Source organism: Leopardus geoffroyi, chromosome B3 (assembly GCF_018350155.1).
Source record: "Leopardus geoffroyi isolate Oge1 chromosome B3, O.geoffroyi_Oge1_pat1.0, whole genome shotgun sequence".
Taxonomy (NCBI): domain Eukaryota; kingdom Metazoa; phylum Chordata; class Mammalia; order Carnivora; family Felidae; genus Leopardus; species Leopardus geoffroyi.
The window spans coordinates 121,677,003-121,704,870 of record NC_059337.1 but is presented as its reverse complement, the minus strand read 5'-3'; the positions used below and the strand labels follow the sequence as shown (position 1 = coordinate 121,704,870).

Below are 27,868 nucleotides of genomic sequence, written 5' to 3'. Positions count from 1 at the left end.
CTACATCTTCACCAACACCTGTTGTTTCTTGTGTTGTTAATTTTAGCCATTCTGACAGGGGTGAGGTGGTATCTCATCGTGGTTGGATTTGTATTTGGGAATTGGTTTTCTTAAACGCTGGTTTTCAGACCATGAAAATCTAGAGAATTAACCTTGTGTATGTACAAAAAAAAATCATAAAATGGAGGTGAAGTCCAGGTTAGAGAACTTTTTTCACTTTTTTTTTTACAAAAAGAGCATTATCACATGTGTTTTGTGTTTTGTGAAGCTGATTCGGGACCGCTGGAGGGCCAGTCCTCTCCTCCCAATAAGATCGCTGCTTCAGGCTCTAAAGCAAATCCAGAGGCAAAGCTAAAGAGTTCCCATTTGGGAGTCCCATAGGGAAGTATTTGTGTCCAATGACTGTTGTAACAAATTGCCACGAACTTGGTAGCCTGTCATACTTCTGGATGCTGGAAGTGTGGAATCAGTGTCCTAAACAGGATAAAAAGGCAAATAGCAAAACCAGGAAACCATTTGCCACAAACATGACAGCGTGGTTCCCAATCCATGAGAAAAACACTAAAATCTAATGAGAAAAACAGCAAAGGACATGAAAAAATAATAAATAGAAGAAATAAAGATGGTTGTTAAGAGAAAAAAATCAGCCCTCATCATCGGAAAAATGCATGTTGGAAAAGAAAGATATGATTTTGTTCATCAACTGTTCAAAAGTTTTAAATAAAACATGAGGTGTGCAGTGGGAGAGGCACTCTGAGATGATTTTGTAGGAATGTGAACTGGTGTTCTTTCTGGAAAGACGCCTGGTAGCATTCATCCAGAGCCTTTTAAAAAAGGTTTCCGATCTAGTAACTCCCTTCATGCCTCGGAGTCTTTCCTAAGGAAGTGATTTGCCAGTCAAGTGAAGACGTTCATCATATTGTTTATGATGGTAAAAAGATTGAAAACAGTATCAGAGGAGCTCCTGGGTGGTTTGGTCGGTTAAGCGCCCAACTCTTGATTTTGGCTCAGGTCATGATCTCAACAGTTGTGGGATCGAGCCCCACGTCAAGCTCTGTGCTGAGCATAGAGCTTTCTTGGGATTCTCTCTGTCTCTCTTTGCCCCTCCCTCTCGAAATAAATAAACATTAAAAAAAAAAAGAAAACAATATCAGAGAATGACTAAATATATCATAGCACATCCATATAGAGGAATATTCACAATATAAAAATCTCACTTTTGGGATGCCTGAGTGGTTCAGTCAGTTAAGCGTCTGACTCTTGTTTTCAGCTCAGGTCATGATCTCTCTGTTTGTGAGACTGAGCCCCACATCAGACTCTGTGCTGCCAGTGTGGCACCTACTCAGGATTCTCTCTCCCTTTCTCTCTGCCCCTCCCTGGAGCACTCTCCCTCTCTCTAAATAAATAAATAAATGAATACATAAATAAATAAACAAACAAACTTAAAAAATAAAAATTAAAAAAACTTAAAAATAAATAAAAATCTTGCTTTTGCAGAATGTCTAATGACATGAGAAATGCTAATTATATAAAATCCAGTGAGGAAAGTGGAACAAAACGGGACATATGTCAATGGTGAAAAATGTGCATAGAAAAAGAATGGAAAGCATGAAGACATTTTTATTCAGAGTCATTTCTATCTCCTTGTTTACTTATTTTTCCTTTCTTTCATCATACTGTGAGGCCAGGGAGTGGGCGGAAGTCGAGGCCCTGTCCCACAGTAGACATTCATTAGTTGAATTGTGGAGTGCGGTTGGATTTTGTTTTCTTCTTTATATCTGGTGTTTCCCTAATTTTGAGCAATAAACGTGTTACAACTCATTCTGTAGCAAATAATAGAAGTGGAACTCAAGGTAGTTTGTACCTCATGATGGATTGACTCATGACCATCCAAAGATCTAGGGCCTTAATCCCTGGAACCTGTGAATATATTTGGGAAAAGGGCCTTTGCAGGTGTGATTAAATTAAGGCTCTTGTGTGATGGGGTGATTATCCTGAGTATCCAGGCGGGTCCTAAATGTCATCACATGTGTCTTACTAAGAGGGGGATGGGAGATTCAATGTGGACAGAAGAGGGGGCAATGAGAGCACAGAGGCAGACTAGAGTGATGTGACCACCAGCCCATGGATGCTGGCAGCCACCAGAAACTAGAAGAACCAGGAACGGGGTCTCCCATGAACCTCAGTGAGGAGCACTGCCCTGCGGACACCTTTATCCTGGCCCCAGGATACTGACATCAGACTTCTGGCCTCCATAACTGCCAGAGAATACATTTCTGTTATTTTAAGCCATCAAGTTTGTGGTACTTTCTCATAACAGCTGCAGGAAACTGATACCCCCTCCCCCAAATGTGTGGATTTTGCGGGTTCACATGCTGGGAAGCTGTGAATGGAGCTGACATCAGAGGTGCTCAAGAGATATGGTTCCACAGTGCCTGTCCTGCCTTCTTCCCTGCATCCCCTGCCTCTGCTTCTCTTTTCTACCCTAGATAAGCTTTGTCTATGAGATGAAAAGTGAGGCAATATCTTTATGGCAGGGTGGTGGTGGTCAGGATGAGGGTGGGGAGAGGATATATCTAGGTTTATATCAGTCTTACATCCCCAGGAGTGAGTACTTTTCTTTTCTCCCTAAGTCCACATACATTCAGAGAAAGATTCTGATTGGTCTTCTTGGGCTAGGGTGCCCAACCTTTGGGCCAGTTGTGGAGGCCAGGGGTGGGGCTCTGTACTGTGATTGGCAGCCTCACCAGAATCCCATAGAATCGGGGAAGGATAGGGGTACCTGGGTGGCTCAGTGGGTTAAGCATTCGACTTCCGCTCAGGTCATGATCTCAAGGTTCGTGAGTTTGAGACCCGTGTTGTGCTCTGTGCTGACAAGCTCAGAGCCTGGAGCCTGCTTCGGATTCCGTGTCTCCCTTTCTCTCTTCCCCTCCCCTGCTCCCTCTCTCTCTTCTCTCTCTCTCCAAAATAAACATTAAAAAAAAAAAGAAGAAGAAGAATGTAGGAAGGATAATGCATCAAAGGAAAAACCAGGAGATGGGTATAAGGTGCTATCCTCAGAAAGATGATGAAAGGGATGTTGGGCAAAGCAGAAAACAGAAATCCAGATAAATATATATTTGCTCTGTGAATGGAAAACTATAGTCTTTCTCAGGTTTCATGAGTTTTCTCAGAGTCCCTCTGTGAATTTTCAAATCATACCCAGGATCATAGACTTAGAATTTGAAGCAATAGCAAAAGTCATCTGGACCACTCTCATTTTACTAGGAAACTGAGGTCCAGAGCAGGAAACTAACTTTCCCAAGGTCACACAGTTAGTAGGCTGCAGAGTTGGGGCAGGACCTAGTTCTGATCTGTGGCCCAGTGTACTTTTTTGCTTCTCTGTCTCTGCCAGCAGTTAGCACACTAGTTACCATCCAGCACCTGCTACCCTGAGTTTGGTCCTGGGACCTTGTTCTCTTTCCCCATCTCTCCATCTCCCCATCTAGGAAGGTAGCCATGGGAAGGAGGCACTCAGGCTGGACGTTTCAGCCCCAACTCTGCCACTCCTATTACATGACTTTTGGACCCAGCCTCTTTACTTACAGAATAAGGATAAGAATTCTTACTGGAAAGCACAGTTGTGCAGAGAAAGCGGGATATCTGAAATCACCAGCACCGTGAACACAATACTGTCCCACACGTGTTTGCTGAGTGTGCAGCTGCCGGTGATGACTCCTCTCAGTTTCCTAAGATCCATATCTGCAGGACCTCAACTCATTCAAATGAATTTTCTTTGCTTCTAACCTGGATTCAAGCTGTCTGCAGCTTTGTCCTTCCTTTCTCCATGTGTTAACTAGACTTTTCTGCACCTTATCATTTTTTCTATATTGATCAAGATCAAACCAGCTCAAAATGTTATTTAGTATTTTTTCTATCATCTGCTACTCATTCCTCTCTGTTCCCATCTAATAAAGGAGAAACATTTCCCTTTATTCTTTTTTGTTTTTTGCAGTATCTTTGAAGACTGTTTTTCTGTGCCTTTATGTACTCAGTCCATAAATTACATTTCAGTTTTTGCTTTGGTCTCCTGGCTTTTGTCTCCCTAAGCCTTCACTCTTGTACCTTTTTCTTTTCTTCTGAAAAAGCAGGTTACACTTTTAAAAAAATAATTCTTTCTGGTGTAATGCATTGCTTACAACAATGCACGGCTCATGGAAAACAACTGTTAATTGGTGGTGATGACAGTTACTTTAAGGGTTTTTGGTTCCCTCAAATTCACTCACTCAGCCTCAGATTTACATCACAGTTTTTGGCCCGATTTAGGGAAGGAATGTATTGTCATCTGAGATTTTAGTTCCAAGCTACGTGAAGTAGCTCTTCGGAAAGAATATTGAGAAGCCCCCACCTCTCGGAGAAGGCTGGGGAATCAGTTTGGGCAGATACAGACATGAGGCACCCAGGAGTGCAGAGATGGTACCCCAGATAAGCCTGATGATGACACAGCTGTCACCACTTCTGTTAAACACCCAACACCCTGTTTGCCTGGCCTCACCATCAGACATGGTCATGGGGCTGCAGGCGTAGTCACCTGGTGTCCCTAGAAACTGGGTGTTGTCACCAGGGCCGAATCTCAATGGTTCCCACTTCTCTGCATCTTCAGGGGTCCCCACGTTAGGTCACATATCCTTGTCCCACTTTCCAAGCCCTGTTTACCCAAGGACAGCTATCATTTATAGCAGAAGCTCCGTTATTCAGTAGTAAGTGGTATATTGTGTGCTACCTGAGTGTGTTTATGTGTTGGGTGGGGAGCAGCACACGTGTATGTCAGTCATCCCAGAGGACCAGTTATTTATTTATTGGTTTGTTTATTATTTTTAATTTTTTTAGTGTTTACTTATTTTTTTGAGAGACAGAGACAGGATATGAGCAAGGGAGGGACAGAGAGAGAGGGAGACACAGAATCTGAAGCAGGCTCCAGGCTTCGAGCTGTCAGCACAGAGCCCAACACGGGGCTCGAACCCACGGACCGCGAGATCGTGACCTGAGCCGGAGTTGGGTGCTTAACTGACTGAGCCACCCAGGCGCCCCCACAGCGTTCAGCCCTTTAGACAGTGGTCCACGCGAAGCTCCTTTCATTCATATGCATGATATGTCTGTTGGGGTTGCCGGAGCCCTCTCTGGGCATCCATAAAATGTAGGAGAGCAGAAAGTTCTGAGAGTGCCTCCAGAGAATCAAGCCCTGTAAGAAACTCTTATTGCCTCTTTCAACGGGACTTGGGTTTTCTTTGCTTTTTTCAAAATCTCCAGTAATTCAATTGTTGCTGTAGACCGTGTAGAAAGTATTGCTCACTGGTGTGAGGTTGAGGATGTTGACGAGGAGGGTAACAGCTTCTCCTGCAATGTGCCTGCATCCAGCGTCAGGCTCTGTGATGGAGGCTTTAAACGCTTCATTTCTAGTCGTTAGAACAAGCCTACCAAGAATTACTGCCATTTTACAGATGAGAAAACTGAGGATCCGGGGGGCTAATTACTTGCCAAGAGTCCCACACTTGGGTGGTCTCCAGACTTTTATGGCCGCAAACCCGAGCAGTAAGAAGGTTTTGGAACACGCATGCACCTCCGTTTATGTTCGTTTATTTATCCATAAAGCATAAATTAGTCCCATGCTCATTAGTTAATATCTCTAGGCACAGAATATGCCTAGAGCAGTTTACTGTGAATAATAGTGGATGTAAATCCACATTTCATATAGTCTTCTTGATAATTTTTCATACTTTTTTTTTTTTGGCCAATTGCTTGTCAGATGTGATTAGATCAACATTATTTTTACCTCATCATATGGTTGACAAAGAGCTTGTACCAGGATTGGGAGAAGTTTCAGCTGTCATTTTTCATGTCAGCTTGTGGTTTAAGCTACAATTTCTAATTGTGCTCTTGTGAGAGTAATTCAGTTCAACCCCAGTGATATTACCTGTGAGTTCACTGCATGAGGCAAAGGTAAGCTGTGGTGGACAATAGGCAGAGAGCTAACCGCCCACTGCTGACTTTCCTCCCTCACCCCTTACGGTGCCCCCTCCCCTCCCCGGACACACAGGCCAGGGCAGGGGGAGGGCGCAAAACCTTTCATCACACAGTGGGAAGCTTAATTTCCTTCTTTTGTTGAGATTTTAGAAGTGCTTACGTAAATAGTTCTAAAAGCTTCCAGAATCCCAGTGCGTCCTCTTGTCCCCTCTCCTCTGAGCCCCATGAGGCAGAGGTTGGTTAAGCAGAGTGCTGAGATCCAAATGTGCTTCTCTGTCTGTCTGTCTCTCTCCAAAACCTGTGCTCTTTCCATGGGAGACCACCTCGGTGCCAGTTTCGCTCTTCCCTTGATTTTAGGACATAACTGGTTGGGATCAGTAGTCAAGACCCATCTTAACTGTTTGTCTTTCCTTCTCTTCCCTTCCGTATTTTGTGTCCTGCCCAGACAAGACCGATGGCCTTGAATTTGTGAGCAAAGCCCTTCTGTGGGCCAACGAATGAGAAGCTTTTAGGTCTTTTTTTCTAGAAAGTGTCTGTATCTTGCTTGACTTCATCCCAACCTACTTCCCTGATTCTGAGGAGCTCAGTGTTTGTGGAATAAATGAAGGAAGGAAGGAGGGAAGAAATGAATGAGTGTTTGGGGGATGCCCAAGATGGTTGGAAGAAAGTCAAGTTGAGAAATGATGGGGTGACAGGACTTGGGTACGGAAAAGGGGGCCTCAGAAGTCCTCGGGCGCCCACCTTTGAGAATTAAATGACATCTAACCTTGGTCAGCGTTCGGAAGGACACTTTTTGTTCAAAAAAGAAAAACGTTACCGTACACTGTGATAAGACCATTTCCTTTCTCACAGCGTCTCCTTTGATGTCAGGTCTGAAATATGAAGTCATTAGGGGATATTAAAACAGTGCTGACAAACTAATTAACAAAAGACATTACGCCGGATGGGCTCAATTTATCCTTTTTAATGGTTCTTATAAATGGGTGCCGCCAATTAAAATTAATAAAGATTTACCAGCGATTGCCCGGTGTACATTGCTAAGAAGCGCTGCTGAAGGTCGGCTTAAAGTCAGCTTTGGCGAATCTGTAAGTTTCAGCTCTGGAGCGGCGTGTCCCACGGAGCCCCTGGTTTTTGTCCTCCCCTGGCTGCCTCTCCTCCAGCTCCTTTCACTGGCCATTCTGCCTTCTGCTGGGAGCGCGCGGTGGGTCTCCCCTACCCCACTGGCAGCTCCAACCCATCCTGGGCTGCCTGAGATGCCCCCAAATTAAACACACAAAGAGAAGGACAATGTGCTCTGCCCAGTCCTACGCTAGCTGCTCTGATTTGTCACCATTTGCATCGTGGCACTTTGGCTGTCACTTCCGGAAAGAGCCTTCGGGTTTGTTTAGCAGAGCCCGTGTCTTGAGATCCACCCAGCCTGGACCGCTCTGAAGCCTTCTTGGTGTCCTCGGATTCCTGGGACAGTGCAGTATGGGTGCACTGATGCCCGCAGAGGTGACCCCAAACTCGAGTATGCTTTCAGTGGGCGGGGGTCCGGCAAGGGTGGGCATGGTCACTAGGCAGAGAACCCTGTGGTCACTCTTACTATTTTTTAAATCAAGTACAGGTTCCTTGTGTTATGCATAAGACAGCCCCTAATTGCTCTCTCTCTCTCTCTTGAAGCAAGGGATACCTGCCATGTCCATGCAGATTATGCCCCTCTTCTGAAACCCTGGCTCTCCTTCCAGTCACTTCTCTAGCTCGAGGCAGAGCAGCTGCTCTGCTGGAACTCTTTTTACCCTGAGACCCCAGCCTCTTCTGTCCCACAAGCTCCACTCATCAGCAACCGCCCCCCTCACCCTGGAATGGATCCCCTTTATAATGTGGCATTGAAGGATAGGCGCCAGCTAGCTCCTGGAGATCTTCCTTGGCTGGGAGGGCAGGAGGGGGGCTGAATTTTCATCCCCCAACCCCCAGGGCTGGATATGGTGGTAGTAGCAACGGCTGGGGATAAGACAGAAGGGGAGGCTGCAAAGAGGCAAAGTCTTGGAGGCAGTTTTCCCGGCATCTTGCACTGAAATGCATGGAGAACATACAGACATCAGACCTCTGTTAAAGCTCCAAGGAGCCTGTGTCGGAGAGCGAGAGATGGTAAGGGGGTTCTGTTAGGACATAGGCCAGCAGGTTGGAGTCACAGGAGCCTGAGGTGTCGTTCCCCATCCTACCAGGATGTGATTCGAAGGATGTCAAATGGCCCCTTCTCCCTACGGGCTGGTCGTCATCCCTGTTGGCGTGAAGTTTCTAGGTGGAAGTCGCTGAGGGTTGCATGCCAGGTGCTGATTCTGGCGTCAGAAGGCTGCAGATACTGCTGCTTCCCTGGCTCCCTTGCTGACCCCAGGAACTCAGATGAATTTATCAGATGGACCATGTGACACCTGGTCCTATCAGCTGACACCTATCCTGGTATCTTGAAGAAAAGGACAGGCATGTTAACAGGGTGTAGGCTGGGCAGGAGGGAGCATGAGACTCCCAGGCTTGAGAGAACAAAAGAACTAAAACCCAAGTTTTCTACTTCACAATTTACCCAGTGCCTTCTTCTTCCTAGTGTGCCCTTACTGTGGCCTTCTGTGTACGGTTTCCCCCAAGAGTGGGGTCAAGGACCACTGGGCAGGTGCTTGGATGCAGCTTCTTGAGTGAGATCTAATTTCCCTGCTACAGTCCCCAGCAGGGCTGTGTCACATCCTCTTGTTGTCAATGATGCTTTTAGACTCTCTCTTACCTCATGGGTCTCCTGAGAGAATGCCACATGTAGGATCATCCAACGAAGAATATTGCCTTAGAGTTAGCCAGACCAGAGATCTACTACGCCTGGCCGTGTGAGGTTGGAGGTGGCCACATAAAGGCCCAGCACATGATTATATGTCATTCATATTGGTTCCCTTCTTGTGGCTTTTTCTTAGATCCCTGCAACTTCCATCTACTGAAAATATGGAGGTAGTATTGCCCCAGTAACTGTGCCCATGTGGCTGGAGGGAGGTGTCTTTCTTATCGACTGTCTTTGTTAAAAGAATCCAAGGAGGACCGTAAGCCTTTAGTCTCTTCCAAAAGGAGAGAACTGGGAAGGCTTGGACTTACTTAAAAAAATCAGAGAAATAATAGCACAGTGGGATCTGTTTGTTCTAGGTCATTTGAGTCATAAAAGCCAGAGCTGGACAGGCTCTTTCAAGCAAGGGTTGGACTCAGGGGTGAAGAGAGACAACTCCCACAGAAGGCGGGTCCCTTCTCACCTTGGAGGGTCAGTGGGGGAAGTTGGCCCTGCCTGCCTTGTCTATTCTCCACTTCCCGCTTCCCACCTAATCCCCAACTCCATGCGGAAAAGGGCAACACAGACCTCCACAGAGACCAACAACAGAGCCTCCCGTGAAGGCCATGGGAAAGCCTTCCACAGGCAATGAATTCACGGGGAAATGTGACCTCCAGAGAACCCGATTCCCTGGGAGGCATTAGCCACACTCTTAATCGTGCATTTTATTGTTTCCTTTCTAGCATCGCACAGCAAGTCACTTGTGTGACAGTACATTAGAGGCGACAGAGCAAGTTAGAATAAATAGACTCTGTCCGCTCACAGAGCCTCCTCTATCAGAAACCAGGACGCAAATGCCTTCTGAAGGCCAGAGGGGTAAAGAGTCCACGAAACAGACTTGAAGAAACGATTCCAAGAGTTTCCAGGAGTGCCTTCCGCGGGACCAGTCTTAAACAGCAAGATGTGGATGCGTAGGAGTTGAACATTCCAACGCTTCCAATTGCAATCTCGTGACATTTAAGGGACCAGTTTAATTTTAGCTGTGATCCTCCCCCCTCCCAAGCTACGGCAAAGGCGATTTTAGGGCTTAATGTGAGATCGCCCTCTTCAGGAAGGGGCAATGGGGAGCAGTTAAGAGGCCCCCCCCAGACTTAGAATCAAAAGATGCCCTTGAGATCTGTAGCTCCTCCACTGTCAGGGTGATCTGGGATAAGTGGCTTTACTTTGCTGCTTTCTCCTCCCCTCAGCAACCTGTCAACTGGGAATCGTAACCCCCACCTGCGTCACCAGAGGCAACACACTGTTGCGAGACTCAGACGGGACCTATGTCCCTGAAAGCGAGATGTGTGCAAATGTGAGACGTTACTCGATCGTCCTTAAGGATTTCAGATCAGGAGGGAAAAGGCAATGCGGGCTGGCTGGCAATTGTGTTCTTATCTGGGGAAATGAGCTAGCGCTCATTACACTTTAGTCGTCAGCAATCTTGTGGGTTGGGTGTTTGTGTCCTCTTTCTACAAATGAGAAACTCAAGGCTCAGCAAAGGTGTGAATTCCATGTGATTATATAACCAGGGAGTACCAGAGCTTAGACTTGAACACATATATTCTAATTCCAGAGCTCATACCCTTTCCACCCTCCTAAGCAGGCATTGATCAGTGTCCCGGAATCATCGGGCCAGCACTCCAGAGCTCAACTCCTTCCCAGGAACGGTGGTAAGGAGACAGCAGAGGCAAATAGAACAGGGCCCCAGCTTCTATTACCTGTCCACAGCCTTAGGGACACAGGTGAGGGAAGCCGTCATTCATTTTGTCTGACCATCCACCCATCCATTTATCCCATCATCTACCCACCTCCATGTGTCCATCCATCCTTCCAGGAGACCTTAGTGTGATAGAGAAAGAACAGAGTTTGGAGTCAGAAGTGGGTTTCTGTTCCTAAGGCAGAATGCCTCTTCCCGTACCAGAAACACCTGTTCAATATGTGCATTCTAAGACCTACTGAATTTGGTTCTAGGTGCTGGAGCTCAGTAATCTGCAGAGTTAACAAGCTCTCTGGGTGACACTGATGCACATGGGAGTTTGAGGATTGTGGCTCTAAAGGAGTATCGTAACTTCCTCAGGGAATAGAAAATCAAACGTTAGTCTGGTTTGAAGGCGAGATTGTTCCTGACTCCCTGTGATGGGGGCAGGGCGGGGAGGGATTCCATGCTGCACTCTCTAGTTTCATCCCTTTTCTCCCCAGTCATATCCTTTTCCCTCGGCAAAGAAACAATCCTCCCTGATTTGGTGACACTCAGACTTGATCCTGCTCTCGGGTACTTTTGTCTCCCTCATTCCACTGAAAGCCAACACATTCTGGAATCCTAGATCAAGGAAGAGCCTTGGAGATTCAAAGCTAGCTCTTTTTTTTTTTTTTAAGTTTATTTATTTATTTTGAGAGAGAGAGAGAGAGAGAGAGCGAGCACATGCATGTGCAGGGGAGGGGGAGAGGGAGAGAGAGAATCCGAAGCAGGCTCCATACTGTCAGTGTGGATCCCAATGTAGGGCTCGATCTCACAAACTGTGAAGTCATGACTTGAGCCGAAATCAAGAGTCAGACGATTAATTGAGCCACCCAGGCACCCCAAACCTGGCTCTTCTGACAGCAGAGTCTCTGCTCTTTCTGCTACACAAAGCTCCCTTACATACAGTTGGAGATTAATAAATGCTTGAATAATGAGTCAATGGCTGGTTATTTCCCTTGAGCTATTGTAGGTCCAAAATTTTTGCCTAGCTCAGGCTCCTCATGCTTACTGGGAAACCAGATATCTATCATGGACATTGTAATAATTCTTACTGGTTATAACAGTAACTAATGCCATTAGCATCATCTACTGAGCACCTGTGAGCCAGGTGCTGTATTAGATACTTTATGTACCTCATCTCACAGAGGTCTGAAAAAGTCTGTGTGAGTATCTCCATTGTGCAGATGCAGAAATTGAGGCTCAGAAAAGCTGAGCTGACTTGTTCAAAATCACAGCTAGGAGGGGGAAGAGCCAGGATTTAAAGCCCTGTTCGTCTCTGAAGCCATGTTCTTTGCACTATTCCAGGGTGGCCCTCTTTATGGCTTAATGAATGTTAGTCTGGCAGGTCTCCTAGAAATCATGCGGGCGGCTAGGACTCCCTTCACACCGAGGCTTTCGGGTCTTAGGTAGTCACAGAGGAGCGCTGGGGAAAAGCGACAGGGACCTTGTCCAAGCAGGAGCAGCTCTGGGGGCGGCCACCATCATTTCAGTGTGAGCGGGCTCGCGTTGGGATGTACTCTCCTACCCTCCCAGTAAAAAGGGAATAGGCTGGAGCCCTCTTGGCTCCTCCACAAAAGCAATTCCATACACATGCTCCAGTAATCCTCCCAACAGATCGAGAGGGGCGTTATACTTGCTCTTAGGGGTTCAGGTGAAGATGCTTCTCAAAACTTTACAATGTAAATGAATCACCTGGGCAACTGGTTAAAGTGCAGGTTCTGATTCACTACATCTTCGTGGGGGTGGGGCTGGGATTCTGCATTTCTGATGAGCTCTCTCTGGTGCTCATGCTGCTTGCTGGCCCACGGCCCACCCTTTGAACAGTGAACCTCTTCTAGACCGAGATGCCCTGATGTGGTCACACTCCTCCAGGGCCCTCCAGGCCTCTCCCTTTATCCTGTGTGGGTGCTTCTTCCTGAGTACGATGTGGATGAAAGCTGAGTGGACAAGACGTATGAAAGGTAAAGAGGATTGCTTCTTGTTGTTTTTTTGTTTTTTTTTTTTTTAATTTTTTAATGTTTATTTATTTTGGGGAGAGAGAGAGACAGAGTGTGAATGGGGTGGGGCAGAGAGAGAGGGAGACACAGAATCTGAAGCAGGCTCCAGGCTCTGAGCTGTCAGCACAGAGCCCGATGTGGGGCTCAAACTCACCAACCACGAGATCATGACCTGAGCCAAAGTTGGACACTCAAGCGACTGAGCCACCCAGGCGCCCTTTGCTTCTTGTTTTGATGTCAGTTTCTCCTCTGCCACACCACCTTTCACGTTCCTTTCAGGGACACTGGAGAAAAGAAAATAAATAAAAATGAGAAAAGCACCTCCAAAGTGTCCAGCTCGGCACAAGCCAGGCAGGGCTGTGGCACCCACCCTCTTGTGGGTTTTCTAGTAGGGAAGCATGGGTACTTGGGAAAGTAGAAAGGAGGTTTCATCTCTTCCCCAGGACGTCTTGTAGATAAACTTGAATTTGGTTAGCTTTTACTGAGAACCTGCTATAATAGCGACAACAGTTGGGAGGTAGTGAGGGTTTCCTACGGTCCTGGTGCTGTTTCAAACACTTTAGTCTATTAATTCATTTAATCTTCCCAACAACGCTTAGATGTATGTGGTATTTTTATTTCTTTTTACCCATGAGGAGGCCTAGAGTGTTGAAGTTACTGGCCCAAAGTCACACAGGTAGTAAGTGGCAGGGCACGGATTCAGATCCAGGCCCCCTGACTCCAGGGTCTGAACCCCTTGGCTGTGTAACTTCCCCCCTGGGCTGGACTGGGAGTATTCAAAGGGGCATGTGACCTGGAACAGGAAAGCAGGTGATTTGATTGGCTTCATGGGATTGGTGCTTTATAAGCAACACCCCCCTTCATCCTCACAACAACCCTTTAAGGGTACAAGGTCTCCCCCCGTTTTAGAGATAAAGAGAAGGAAGAGAGATCTGGTAACCTTTCCCACAGTTAGCAAGTGACTGAGCCAAGGCTCAAACTCAGGAGCGTCTGACTCCACAGCCCACGCTCCTCCCCAAGCCCCTGGAGGACTTTATGGTACCAGCTGGACACGCCCAGCAGTGTGACGTTCTGATGGGGGTGGGGCCTCCATGGGGTCTCAGGGCACACCTCCCTTCCACAGCCCCTTGCCTCCCACGAGCCAGATGTGTGCACCTCATAGGGGAGGGATTATGTGGTCTTCCCTGCACCTGATGAGGGGCCCAGATGTTTACCCCAGGACTCAGGTTTCTGGAGAGGCAGGCGACAGCAGATGCACCCTCACGTTCTCCATTCCCCTGTTAGGAAACACGAGTGTGAATGTGCTCTCCAGTGCTGTGTGTGCGTCCCCTGGTTATCATTTGTAGTGAGCAGTGTCAATATCTGTGTGGTCAGTGGCTGTGGGACCCTGCTCCTGCCATGTGAGCCATCCCCTGTGAGGATGGGGCCCGAGTGGACCTCTGATTTTTACCCCCTATAACTTGTTCCTTCCTTCTGCAAGAGAAGAAATGGAGAGTGTTAATTAAAGTTGTTGCTCATCCATGACAAAGCAAGCCTACGGAAGACAGGGCCATCGTATCCCACGGGCAGGGGTAATGTTCAAAGGCTTCACATCTGGAGGGCATGGGCATTGTCCAATGGAGTGGGCAGGAGAAGCAAACAGTACTCAGCCGTACTGGAGTGCACCAGCTGAGTATCTGCCCTGTCTTTGGGTTCCGAGTTTGCAAAGTCCTGTGACAATGCCTGAGGCTTAACAACAATGACGAAAAAGCCAAATATTAAAGTTAATAATGTTTTAATTAAATACAGTAAAACCTCGGATTGCGAGTACCTTGTTCTGTGAGTGTTCTGCAAGACGAACAAACATTTCTAATAAATTGCAACTTGATAAAGGAGCGATGTCTTGTAATATGAGTAGTACAGGATGCCGAATGTCACGTGATCACAACCGAGTCAATGGTTCTTGAAATTTGTTTTCACAGACAAATTCTTTAGATTACAAGTATGTTTCCAGAACGAATTATGCTCGCAAACCAAGGTTTTACTGTATCTGTAAATCCTAACATGTTAGCAGCTAATTTCAAATCAACTCTCAAATAGGGATAAATTCTATTTAATGTAGGCTGTAGGGTTAGATAAGCAGTGCGATGGGGTGTCCAGAAGTGAGAGGACCTGGGGTTTGTGGAGATCCTAAAATCCCCATGGGGGAAGAAGGGATGGTGACAGTTAATGATGGCTCTCAAGTCAAATCTCTCCTTTCAGATCCTGTTCTGCTCCTTGTTTTTCTCTCACATCCTTCCCTATAGTCATCAATAGAGTAAAAATCCCCACTTTTTGAAGGAGGAGTGAGGATAGAATGTCCGTGAGCGTAGCAAGAGGGGCACTGGTCTTTGCCAGGAGAGATCTGCATTCCTTCCTTGGGTCAACTGTTTTCTCATTAATGCTGCATGTGTTTACTGAGCCCCAGGCTTTGTGTCAGACCCTGGTGATATTACCAAGCAGCTGTGTGCCCTGGCAAGTCACTTGACCCATCTGAATCTCAGTTCCTCCGTCTTTAAGATGAGGGGTTAGACATCTATGTCATTTCTGGGTCCTTTTAGCTGTTGTTGCCTGGGACTAGAATATATCTGGGGAGCAATGGTGGAAACCACTATGTGGTCTTCATGTTTCCTTGGGCACGTGGGAGCATTCCTCTTTGTGTGGCCAGCTGAGGCCAGGTCCTTAGGAGCTGCAGACCCCAGACCTTGGGCCTGGAGATCTCTGCGTGAGGCTGGCGGACCAGCAGGAAGTGCAAAAACTCACCCTGGGGCATTCTCATGCTGAGGGCTCCCTGACCACATCTGAAGGCTCTGTGCTCTGTCTCTGCTAAGGGGCTGTCACATCTTCCTAGCACCTGACTAGGGGCCTTTTTCCTTAGGCAGGTGTCTCCCTGGTCCCAAGCCTCTTTGCAGCCCCGGGTGGTTGCCAGGGAAGAGAAGGCAGAGAGGTATATCGTGGGGAGTGCTCCCTAGCACTGCCATCTTGACTGCATCAGGAAGTAGCCAGTGGGGAGTTGGATCTAAAGCACACACTTGTAATTTGTAAATCCAGGATTTCCTAAGACTTATGAAATAAGTGAAATTAATTTTAATATTGTACTTTATTTAATTCAATATAGCCAAATATTGTTATTTCAACTTGTAATCACAGAATGATTCTTAATGATATAGTTTACATTCTCTTTCTCACACTAAGTCTTTGAAGATCAGTGTGTATTTTATACTTACAGCATATCTCAGTTGTGACTGGCCACATTTCAAGGGGTCCACATGTGGTTTGTGGTTATATACCATCTTGGATGGAACAGCTCTAGAGCTTTAGGGAGGTTGTGAACCTTGTGGTTGTAAAGGTCTGTTTCAGAGCACATTTTTTAATGAGGGGTGTGTAGCTTTATCAGATTCTCAGAAGCATTAGTGACCCCCCAAAAGATTGGGAAAAAAATTTCAGATTTCTCCGAGATGCATCCTGTGATACCCAAACTAGCACTGCAATGCTGGGTAGGGTACCTTGCCCAGAGACTTTCAAAACTCTGGCTGGCTCTGATTCCAGATAGATAGTTTATCTCAGTTTATGTGGGTCAGAAAGTGTGTTATAGGATGGAGGAAGGGACAACCCAGGACTGCTGAAAGGCAAGGAAAAACCATCATAGGAGAGAGGGACTGTCCTAGCTGCTTGCCAACTAGTATCATTCCTAGGATCTGTTTTTCTGGATGAAATTCCAGATCACCAAGGAAATAGAAATACGGTTGGATTTTCCAAATCCCAAGACAGATGTAAAGAAAATAAAGCAGCCGGTTCAGAATTGTATGAGATATGGTTTTTTTTTTAGCAGTGGATTAAAAAAAATGTTTTTAATGTTTATTTATTTTTGAGAGAGAAAGAGAGAGAGACAGAGCGTGAGCAGGAGAGGGACAGGGGTAGAGAGAGAGGGAGACACAGAATCTGAAGCAAGCTCCAGGCTCAGAGCTGTCAGCACAGAGCCCAATGTGGGACTTGAACTCAGGAACCGCAAGATCATGACCTGAGCTGAAGTCAGATGCTTAACCAACTGAGCCACCCAGGCGCCCTACAGATGTGCTATAAATGTCACTCTGCTCTCTTTCTCTCAGAGTCCTTCCTTCCAAACAAAGATATTAGCTTTTGAATCACATGAGATGCTCTGAAAATAAAGTCACTTCTGAGTGGCCTTGACCCTTTCCTCAGCCCTCCATTTATTCCTGGAACAAGTCCAATCAGAGGGTTCATCCTCTACACCAAGGATTCTCCACCTGGTGACCATGAATGGGCTTTACAGAATACATACTTGTATACATACTTGTGAGAATATTTCTGGGGAGAGCATTCTAAGTTTTAATCAAATTGTCAGAGATCGATGACCCTCTGTAAGGGTCAGACTACTAGTCCACACCCTGCAATCAGTGGAGATTAGAGCTAAGAGTCTGGGTCTCCCTTGGGTTCTGGAATATCTCATGGAATTCTCCCCTTGAGGATGCTCACCAACCCCCGCCCTCCTCCCCTGAGAGGTGGGTAGAGAAGCCATAGGGTTTCTGTGTGCTCAGAACCTAGGCTGGGCTCAAGTGAATGGCCTGCAGAGTCAGTTCCAAATCCCCCACTGGAGTTCCCTGGGCCATTGGTTTTGTGTGATGGCTAAATCATGATGTAATTCTACTCTAGTGGCTCTATGGCCCACTGTCTTCTACTGTGTTCAGCTTTGGGGGATCCTGGGTGCTTGATGTGAGCTCCTGTCCAAGGCCAAAGAGTGAGGATACTGGAGTTTTTATATTGGCCCTCCATGCTGGATGCAGAGAATGTGAGTTAAATGGGGCCTTTGAGCTCATCTAGCCCCATTCCTTCATGTGACGCATGGGGAAGCTGAGGCTGGAGTGGTAAAGTGACTTACTCAAGGACACGCAAACTGATGACTGAGCAATTAGGACCAGAATGCAGCTCTTTCCACCACCCAATACTGCCACCCCTCCTCTCTCAGTACCCACAACCTAACTGGTGCCCTGTCTCGTCAGATGACTTAGGTGGAATCATGACTGCTTAACAACACTGAAGTGTGACAGACCTGTGTTCAAACTTCAGCTTGGTCATTTACTGGTTGTGAGACCCTAGACAAACCATTTCATCTCCAAGCCCCAGTTTCCCAATCTGGGAATAATCAGTAAACTGGGGATAATCAGACCTATATCCTGGGCTTACTGTAAGGACTGGATTAGAAATGTGTTACAGCTTTTGGCATAGGGCCTAAGGCATAGTAAGTCCTAAGTAGATGGTAATTATGATTGAGGCTTCCCCTCCTTCCCTTCCTTCAAAATTCCCTAACATATTGGTCCTCTTGACCTGTCAAAACATACCTGTCCTGGAATCTACAGAGGCAAGACCTTGCTAGGTGACTGACTAGCTGATTAGCACTCAGGACCTATGGGCTTGCTTGTTGTGCTGTATCTTTCACCAGAGTGTGGGTTTGAGGAGCACTCACATCAGCCTTGTTTGCTAGTGTCCTCCCCAGAGTCCGGCATAGGGTAGATACCGAAAGAATGTTTGTCAATTGAATGCATATTTAAGTAGTGGCCTTCAGAGTCCTAGGAGGCTGAATAATGGCCCCCAAAGATGTCAGGTCCTAATCCCTAGAGCCTGTAGGTGTTGCCTCATAAAAGAAAACAGTCTTTGCAGATATGATTAAGTTAAAGATCTTGAAATGGGGAGATTATCCTGAATTATCTAGTCAGCCCTAAAGGCACTCACTCAAGTGTATCCTCACAACAGGAGAAGAGGGAAAACTGACTATACACAGGAAAAGGCTATGTGAAGACAGCAGAGAGAAATTTGAAGATGCTGTCCTTTAAGTGATGGCATGATGTGCCCACCAGCTAAGCGATGCTGGCAGCCGTCAGAATCTGGATTCTCTCATAGAGTCCCTGGAGAGAGCATGAGTCCACCAATGCCTTGATTTTGGACTTCTGGTCTCCAGAACTGTGAGAAAAATTAATTTCTGTTGTTTTAAGCCACGAAGTTTGTGATGATTTGTTACATCAGCCATAGGAAACTAATGCAAATGTTTTTAGCCAAAGATGTTAGTGACGTGGGAATTTTAGGGATCAGAAAGTTACATTTTTTTAAAGGGTAGAACCAAGGATGCTCAATATTCTCCAATTCTGTTTCCATTATTTCTCTGTAAATAGTGTTCTCCCTCTGTGAAGCCACTGACAAAGCCTGATGGTGTGGCCAAGAGAAGAATCCAGGAGGAATGGGTGGTGAAAGTGGGTTCTTCTCTTGCATCTAAGGGAAGAGAAAGAACAGATGACTTGGTGGGGAGGAGGGAGCACAGTATTTAAGAAAGCTGAGCTGTGTAGATTCATTCATTTATTCAACAGGTATTTATTGAGTGCCTCCTATGTGCCAGGTGCTGTTCTAGGCGCTGAGGGTGCAGCAGTGAATAATATGGAGGGGGGGAATCCCTGGTTACATGGAGCTTACATCCTAGCTGGAGGAGACATACACACACAAACAAAATGAATGCCCACCTCCAATGGCGATGCTCAGATGAGCAACCTGGACAGTGGCAGTGCTCCCTGTGACATCTACTTCTCACTCCAAAAGCTTTATCCACTGACAAGCTGTAAGCAATTTTCCACCCATGGTCATCAGTCTCTCCAAGTGGCTCTGTTTTCCAAAACACTGCCTGCCCACCAGGGCTCTGAAGGCATCCTCCAGGACATAAACACTGCACTCTTCTCTCTTTTTCTCTCTTGCTTTGTCTTTCTTGCTTCTCTGTCTCTTACCCTGCCCCATGAGGAATTGCTATTTGTAAACTTGTTCCTAGGACCTGTGATGAAATTAGGGGAAATGGAGGCAAAGAAAACACAGCCTTAACTTTTAAAAGAATCCCTTCTAAGAGAACCTGGGTAGCTCAGTCAGTTAAGTGTCAGATCTTGATTTTGGCTCAGGTCATGATTTCATGGTTCATGGGTTTGAGCTCTGCACCAAGCCCCTGCTTGGGATTCTCTCTCTCCCTCTCTCTCTCTCTCTCTCTCTCTCTCTCTCTCTCTCTTTCTCTCTCTCTCTCTCTGCCCCTCTCACACACTCACACTCTCTCTCAAAAGAAATAGGTAAACTTTTTAAAAAAATAAGAGAATCCCTCATAGATTGAGGGGCAGAAACAAGAAGACTTTTGGATTAAAGTAGCTCTTTCCCAACTGGCATTTCAGAGTTTGTGATACATTTGTTATATCAGAAGCCACTAGAAAAGGGGTCCAGAAAGAGGGGCTCTGGTTTTGTGTTTCAGATCAGTTTCTAGGAACTGATCTGAAAAATGTGAAGGAGAGAAGATGCTCAATGTGAGAACCAAGATGAAGAAGTGACAGGAAGGCAGAACCCATCCAGTTCATTGAGAATGAACTTTCTGGTTGTCATAGCAGTCCAATAATGGAGCGGGCTTCCCAGATAGGAGGAAAGACACATGTTCACCATCACTGGAAGAGTACAAACATGGCTGAATGACCACTTGGGGAATGTTGGAGAAGGCAGTCAAGTTTCTGAAGGGGTTGAACTAAATGACTTTAAGATCTCCTCCAGCCTCGAGACTCTATGATTTTACCAAACATCCCAGAGAACAAGAATATAATTTTTACACTGAATGCAATATACTTGAAACTTTATGTGCCAAACAAGATAGCATGAAAATATAGTAAAAAATGGACAGAAACTGTAGAGGCAGGAGACTTTACCTTATCTTTCTTTGTATGAAAGCAAATGAGAAAAAAAAACCTAATTGAGGAAATCTCTATAAGTTCCTAAAGGCAAAAAGAAAACAGAGTACACTTTGTGTTCATAATGTAGTAAACTGACAGATAAATAACATAATAAAACAATAAGCAGCATTATTTTTTGTGTGCCCAGTTGAGTCACATAATATGCATAACTATGTCTCCCTGCTTTGGGATTCCAGAAGCCATATAGTACAATTTGACCCCACCCCCTGGCTTTGACTGATTGATTGATGATTGGACACTTGAGCCAGATGGGCCAGAATTCCTTCCCTGGGAATTTGCAATCAAGACACAGAGAGAGGAATATCTTCTCTCAGATGGATGGATGTTCAGTACACAAAATTGAGAACCATCAGTGATCACCATCTGCCATATGAACTGAAGATAGATAGAAGAAATATGTTGGGGAAGAGAGAGAGAGAGAGAGAGAGAGAGAATGATATATATACATAGGAGGGAACAGAGATTAGATCCTGAGGGAAGCTCCTGATGACTTCCCAGTCACTGATATGTGACTGTGTAAGAGTCTCCCCTTCACTCTTGCCCTTGAAGTTCACAAAGCTCTTATATCCTTATATCCTTATCTCCTCTTTTACTTAAGTCAGATGGAGATATTTTCCTTATAATCAGAGAGTTCTAACTCATAAAAACAAACAAGCAAATGAACAAAAAGAACACACTTCAAACCACCTGAAAATTTCAACACTCTCTTCTAAACAACTCTTGCTTCAATAGTGAAATAAATACTGAAGCTTTAGAATATTTACACAGTCATTACAATGAAAACCGTACAAACAGCAAACTCAAGGCTATAGCTAAAGCTACACTAAGAGGAAAATTCATAGCTTCAACAACATACAGTACAAATAGCCTGGTTAAAATCCCTTTCTACCATCCACTAGCTTCATAATCTTGTTCAAAGTTACCACTTCGTGCCTCAGTTTTCCACATCTGAAAATGGATGTAATAACAGTACTTACCTCATAAGGTCCTATTATGAGAATTAATTTATACAAGGAATATATTTAGAACAGTGCTTAGCACATAATCTTATTAATTCTGGACATTTATTCAAATAATAATAACAATAATAAAACAATAAGTAATGTATAATGAAGCATGCATACCAAAGCCATCTTTAGGGATGGGCAGCACTGGGCAGCCTCAAGGGCATTTTAGCGTTCTCATGTTCCCCTATAGAATAAAGGCAGTGCAACCCCAGTACGTGGCTGGCTTCTCCTGTCTTCACAGATAGAGCTGTTCCTGGCTTGGGCTGAGGGCAGGAAATGGAACCAGGTTGCCATCTGAACATCTCAGCACCAGTGTAGGAGAGATGAACACGAGGCTGTCTTGGTGTGGTGACTCTGTCCTCCCTTGATTGAGGGGTTCATGGGGCAGGAGAAGGGTTTCTGGGCTCCCAGTGATTTTTGATGCTGGAGGTCACAGAAGGGGGACCACTGGACCTGAAAATACTCCCCCCTGACTCCCACTCACCACTGATATCCCAAATTCCATGATCAGGAATTGCTGACTGAAAAGCAGATCATTCATTGCTGACTTCTGGCTCAGCCAGCCTGCGTTCTTATCTTAACATCCACTTCCTTATCTTTGCAGGTGGGAGATGGAGTGACCACCAACAACATGCATTCCTAAGGTGGTCTGATGGAGTGTGGGGTTCCAGCAAGGAAGTGGAGCCCTGGGCAGGAGGCATCTCATCATGGAGACCGTCTGTTATCTGGTAAGAACAGGATGCTGGAGAGAATGCCTTGATCCTGCCTGGGCTGCTCGAAGGTCCATCCAGGTTCCTGTGTTTTTGTCCGTCAACTCAGTATTGGAGGCGATGTGTCCCCATTGTCCTGTGGAGGCTCTTCCTCCTACATGAGTCAGATGTGCTGTGCTCCAAAGAGCTTTTGAATCCAGTTACACTTATGAGGACAGCTCGCCATGGCTGGACCCCGGGCGTTTAATTCCTTGTGGGTCTCACAGTGGCCATCTGGAGAGCCTGCTGCCCTATGCTCAGTGCTATAAACTACTTCAATCCTAACAACTACTGATCAATAGCATATTCAGAGTAGACAAATTTGTCATTTACTGATCATCTACTGAGTGGTAGGCACTGGGGACAGCAGGGCACAGGGGAGAGCAGGGCAAAGTCCCTCCCTTCATGGAGTTCACATTTCTACCCAGAGGCAGACAAAAATAAGAGAACAAGTACGAATGATGTTTCAGAGAGGTAGTTGGTGCTCTAAAACATAAAGCACGGTGGGAGCCATAGAAAGTGACAGGAAAGAAGAGACAATACCAGGAAGATGGGGACATCTGGGCAGAGATCTGAACAATGAGGGAGCTACTGAAAGACCCGAGAAGGAAGTTTGGTCTGAGGGGACAGCCAATGTCAAGGCCCTGGGACAGGAACTGACTTTGCACAACAGTGAGAACAGTGAGCAAGGGGCAGGACGGGAGGAGATGGGGTCTGACCCTGACGGAACAGATCCAACAGAACTTGACTTCTGTAGCGTGAGGAATGGAATGTGATTGCCTCACTCAGTTATGCACTCCGTAAGTCAAGACTATAAATCCAGTGAACCAGTTTCACCACACAGCATTCTAGGATGAGCACTGGACTGAGAGTCAAGAGGTTGCAAGTTAGTCTGCTCAGCTACTCATTTGCTGTGGGACCTCAGGCAGATCCCTTAACCTCTCTGTGCCTTCATTCTTCACCTATAAGATTAAAAAAGTAGAGGCCCCTTCAACTCCATATCCTTGGAGTTTACAACAAGTCAGTATATTTCAGATGCAGAAAACTAGGTTGTTATTTGAGAAAGAAGTGAAGGAGGAAGAAGAGGAGGGAGAGGAAAATGAGGAGGAGGCAGAGTCCCTTCCAGATTCTACGCTCTTTGCCTCTGTAAACAGCCAGCAGAACGGGAGCACACGAAGAGTGTTGCCAATGCCCTGAAGGCGAGATCGCATAGGAAAGACGTGAGGGTGCGCTCTGTCCCTGACCACGGTGCCACACGACAGCACCAACAAGTCATCTGAGAAACTAGTGGGCTTGTCCTGAGAGCCTCCAGGAATAAATAAAAGAAATTATAAGAAGAGCCAACAGGGAGAAACTTGAACGTGCTCACGGAGGGATATGCTGGAGTTTCATGTCCTTCAGGGCTTGGGATATTTTTGCCAAGTGGTGAAGAGTAGAGAGAAGAAAACGTGCAGGTAGAGGGGCTCTTCTGAGAGACGAAGGCTCCAGGGAAGGCCCGGCTGGTGGAAGGGGCCCCAAGATGATGATTGCCAGGGTTTTTCCCTGGGAGGTATGTGGGGCAGGCCCAGGCCGGTGTCCCTGAGCAGGTGATCCTGAAGGTGTCTTCTCCTAAAACTGAAATGCTCTCTAGTGCATGGTGGGGACAGAAACTTTCCATGAGGCGTAGAGCATAGGTAAGAACCGTTCTTTGGAGTCAAAAACACCCAAGTCTGAATCCTAGCTCACCTGTGTGACCTTGGGCAAGTCCCTTAATGTCTCTATGCTTAAAAAAAAAAAAAAAAGGATGCTACTGACATCTACATCATGGGGTTGGTGCAGAGATTATGTTAATGTTAAGAAAGGAGTAAAAAAAAAAAAAAATAATAATACTGCCCTTTCCCACCAGGGCCTGAACCAGTTCCTGAAATAAATAGGAGTCCTCATATGGAGGCCCCACATCACCATTATTATTGATAAAGGTCATAACACGTGACTCGTATTGACAGGATTTCCTGATACTGAGCCCCAGAACTGACAGACCTACTTGGCCCCCAGCAGCCCTGAACCTGCACCCCAGGAACACTCACGGGAACGGGGAGCCCAAGGGTTACTTCCCCCAAAGAGGCTGGTAGGCAGAGGTTCTGCTGCATGTACTCAGTTCTTCCTCCCAACTCACCAATCAGATGAGTTGCTCCCTAAAGGAGAGAGAGAGAGAGAGAGAGAGAGAGAGAGAGAGACCCAGGGGTGTTTCAGCGGGTAGACCTCACTCCCTGTGGAAGAAACCTCAACAGGAGGGAATGACCTAAACACAAAATCAGGAGATCTATGTGACATGGTTGGCACAGGAACTGGGATCTGGTAAACGCGCAGTAAATTGCCACTTTATTTTATTTTATTTATTTATTTTTTTTAACGTTTATTTATTTTTGAGACAGAGACAGACAGAGCATGGACGGGGGAGGGTCAGAGAGAGGGAGATACAGAATCTGAAACAGGCTCCAGGCTCTGAGCTGTCAGCACAGAGCCCAACGCGGGGCTCGAACTCACGGACCGCGAGATCGTGACCTGAGCCGAAGTCGGCCGCTTAACCGACTGAGCCACCCAGGCGCCCCTTAAATTGCCACTTTAAACAGTGTCTTCAGCCTGGCATGGTTGGCTCATTCTTCCATGCCAGTATTTATCAGGCGTGGTCTATGGGCAGTGTTTTGTGCCCGCTGCTAGCGAGGACACGAGAAACAAGTCCACCCTGAGCCCTCCACCCCTCTGACCATTCTGCTGCTGCTATCACTATTTCTTACTCCTAGCTAAGGTTTACGAATTGGGTATTCCACATCGGAAACTCTCGTGGGCTCCTGAAGTGCACCATCTCACGTAATTCTCAAAACTCTTAAACGCTTGTTATTACACATCACCTCTGTAGTTGTGGAATCTGGGACAAATGGGTGAAGGCCTTGTTCAGGGAGGCCTAGTGGGCGAGTGCTGGGCGAGACCAAAGCTCCTGATGGTTACGTAGCAAGACACATCGATGTGGGCCGACCAGGTCTGTCCCTCAGCCGTCGCCCTGGGTGGTGCATCACACATCACAGGCAACCAGGGCTGAGAGGTCCCCAGGGAGGGCTTTGGCGTGACGGTGGCCTTGCCATCAGCATTTGAGAAAAGCAGATGAGGTGGCCAACGTGTATGTCTTCAGGACATTTCCCAAGCCGTTTGGGCATGACTTCGCTTCCCCGAAAGGGACATAAACTTGGAAGGAATAGAATCGTCCTGAGGAGGGAATGAAAGTGAATTCAAGCTGATTCAAGGGGCAGGGACCAGCTTCAAAACCAGCCCTTCCATAATGAGGCCGCCTTCTTGGAGCTCACGGAGATCTGCTGGGCTCCGGATGGCATCGTTGTTTGGCTGTCCCTTTAGCCAGAGCTTTGGCTCTTTTCTCGAGGGCAGGGCTGCTCGCCTCCCCGAAGCTTCGCCTCGGCCAGCCTCTAGCACTGCTGTGCTCACGAGGCGTGATTTGGCCAGTACAGCTCTGCAGTTCATATGCGCGCACTGGACCTCTCCCCAACACAGCCCCTCAGCTGCCTGAGGCCTGACGCATCTCTCACGGTTGCCCCACAAGGCCCCCTCTCCTCCTTGGCTTGGGGGTGGGTGGTGGGGGTTCCCAGTCCTAAAGGGGAAATGGTAGTGTGCACACTGTCCAGGAAGAAGTTGTTTTCAGTTTATGAGGCTTAATGGACTGCCCTCCCCACCCAATTTTAATAATGTTGCTAATGCGCCAGAGAGAGGAACTAACGAATTCACCGTTCACAGTTAGTAAAAGTTGCAGGACCCCTGTGTGAAGACACACAGGCTTTCATGATAGGAGCTTTAGGTTGAAAAAACATATAAACCAACAAGGGCACGGAGGAAAGAGGATCAACATTTAACTGTTTAGTGTGTGTCTTAAATGGGGTCTCCCAAGAAGCAACCCCGAGACAAGGTCTGGAAGCAAATGATTTAGTTGGAAGGGGATCTCAGGCAGCACGAGAAGTAGGGGGGCAGTGACACAGAGAAGGGAAGGAAGCTGGTTACCACCCAAGGACACTGGAGGTTCGTCCTACTGGAGAGTTCTGGAAATAGTGCGGCTCACAAGCCTCTTAAACGCCAGCCTCCACCAGCCTCGGTGGAGGGCGTGGCATGCCTCAAGCTTGCCTTGTCCTGGGAGGCCACAGCAAGCGTTCACAGCCACAGAAGCTCTTGGAAAAAGATGCAGATGCCTTTAGGTAGAGGTGAGGTCAGCCTGCTCAGAAATGGTACACAGCCCAAGGGTACAGCTGGGGCTCTGACAAGGTCTGCTGCACCGTGGTAGCTGGTGCCTTCCAGACGACATGTCATTCAATGCTCATTATAACCTGATAATGCCGGTGGTGTGGTCCACACTACAGAGGTGGGGGGAGGGGGGGTGCTGAGGGTCAGAGGATGCAGTGTTTCCCAACCAGAGTGTTATTCTTTACAACCTAAGGTGTTTCCATCTCTGTCTTCCCCAACTAAATACCAGTGGCGTTCCCCTCTCCCCTAGGCATAGTGACTAACTGGCTATCTGAATGGGGAAAGAATGCCCTCCTTGCCCCCTACCCCTACCCCCCACACACACTCACACAAGTGCTGCATGGGAAGGTCTTCCTTTTAGACCACTTTGCATTCTACCCCAGGGTCATGATTATTGATTCGACTAAGAATGAGCCGAGCTGAGGCAACATCATTCTTGGAGCACACTTTACTTGACCTCTGTAAAATGGACGTCCTTAAACTGAGCTCACAGTTGTGTTGAAGAATTGAATACTGAACACGAAGGTAGCACAGCATCTGATCGAAAGTCAGTGCTCAGAAACTGTTAGCTATTATTACCCCTTGAGGGGCTCAGGAATCTATTTCTTTCCTATTCCTTATTTCTTGCCCCCTCTCTCTTTTTCCGTTTCCTGCCCTCCCTCCCCTCCCCACCGCCGCCGGCCCCCTGTCCGTTCTCCAGGAGACGTTCAGGGCAGAGGAAAGAACTGATGTTTGAGTCTCTGTCCTCACGAAATAAAGGTGCCGTCAGTCAGGCCAGAGTCATCTGTAGCCGCAGCTGGAGCAGGCCAGAGAAAGACCAGCCAGGGTCTGGTCCCCCAGTGTTAGGGAGGGTTATGTGTGTGTGTCCAGCAAGCAGGGAGCTCAGTGTACGTAATGTAGACACCGGGGCATCCAGCTGCACACTCATTAACACTAATGTGTAAGTAAACGTCACCCTCACCAGAATTTACCCGGATGTCTTTTTTTTTCTTTGCTGTGGAGGCAGGTCTTTCATAAGCTTTTAGTGGAGTTTTATAACTTCAGTGATATTCAAGGCATGCTCCAGCGGCCGGGACGGCTTCAAAGGGGGGGACTCAGGCCAGCTCACTTTTGCTTGGGTCAAGGTTATGAGGCATTGTGAGCTGACTCTAAGCAGAGGAGCCTCAGCCCGTGTTTGCTCTGGTGGCCAGTCCAGAGTCATTCCAGGCTTTGCACCACCTTCCACATCCTCAGCCAGGATGAAGGGAGGACCCAGACCAATATTAGTCTGATGGCATTTGTGTGTGGGACGGTGGCAGCTGAGAGGAAGTGAATTTGACCTCTTCAGATGACGCGTATCAAGCTCCGTAAGCAGGATTCAGACTCAGTCATTTGCACAGGAGATGAGGCTTCATCTGTATGATGCATCCCTTCACATCAGAGTAATAACTGGGAGTAATGAGAGGACTTAACACGAGTCCACCACGTTGC

The 27,868-nt window shown here is 46.8% G+C and overlaps 1 long non-coding RNA gene across 1 annotated transcript in view; it reads left to right on the top strand.

Moving 5' to 3' along the window:
* LOC123584114 overlaps positions 1 to 27,868 on the top strand; it is a 139,744-nt gene that overhangs the window by 44,365 nt on the left and 67,511 nt on the right. Inside the window, exon 3 of the long non-coding RNA XR_006705168.1 lies at positions 21,973 to 22,096. This is a non-coding gene — a long non-coding RNA (uncharacterized LOC123584114). The remainder of the gene's footprint in view (positions 1 to 21,972; positions 22,097 to 27,868) is intronic.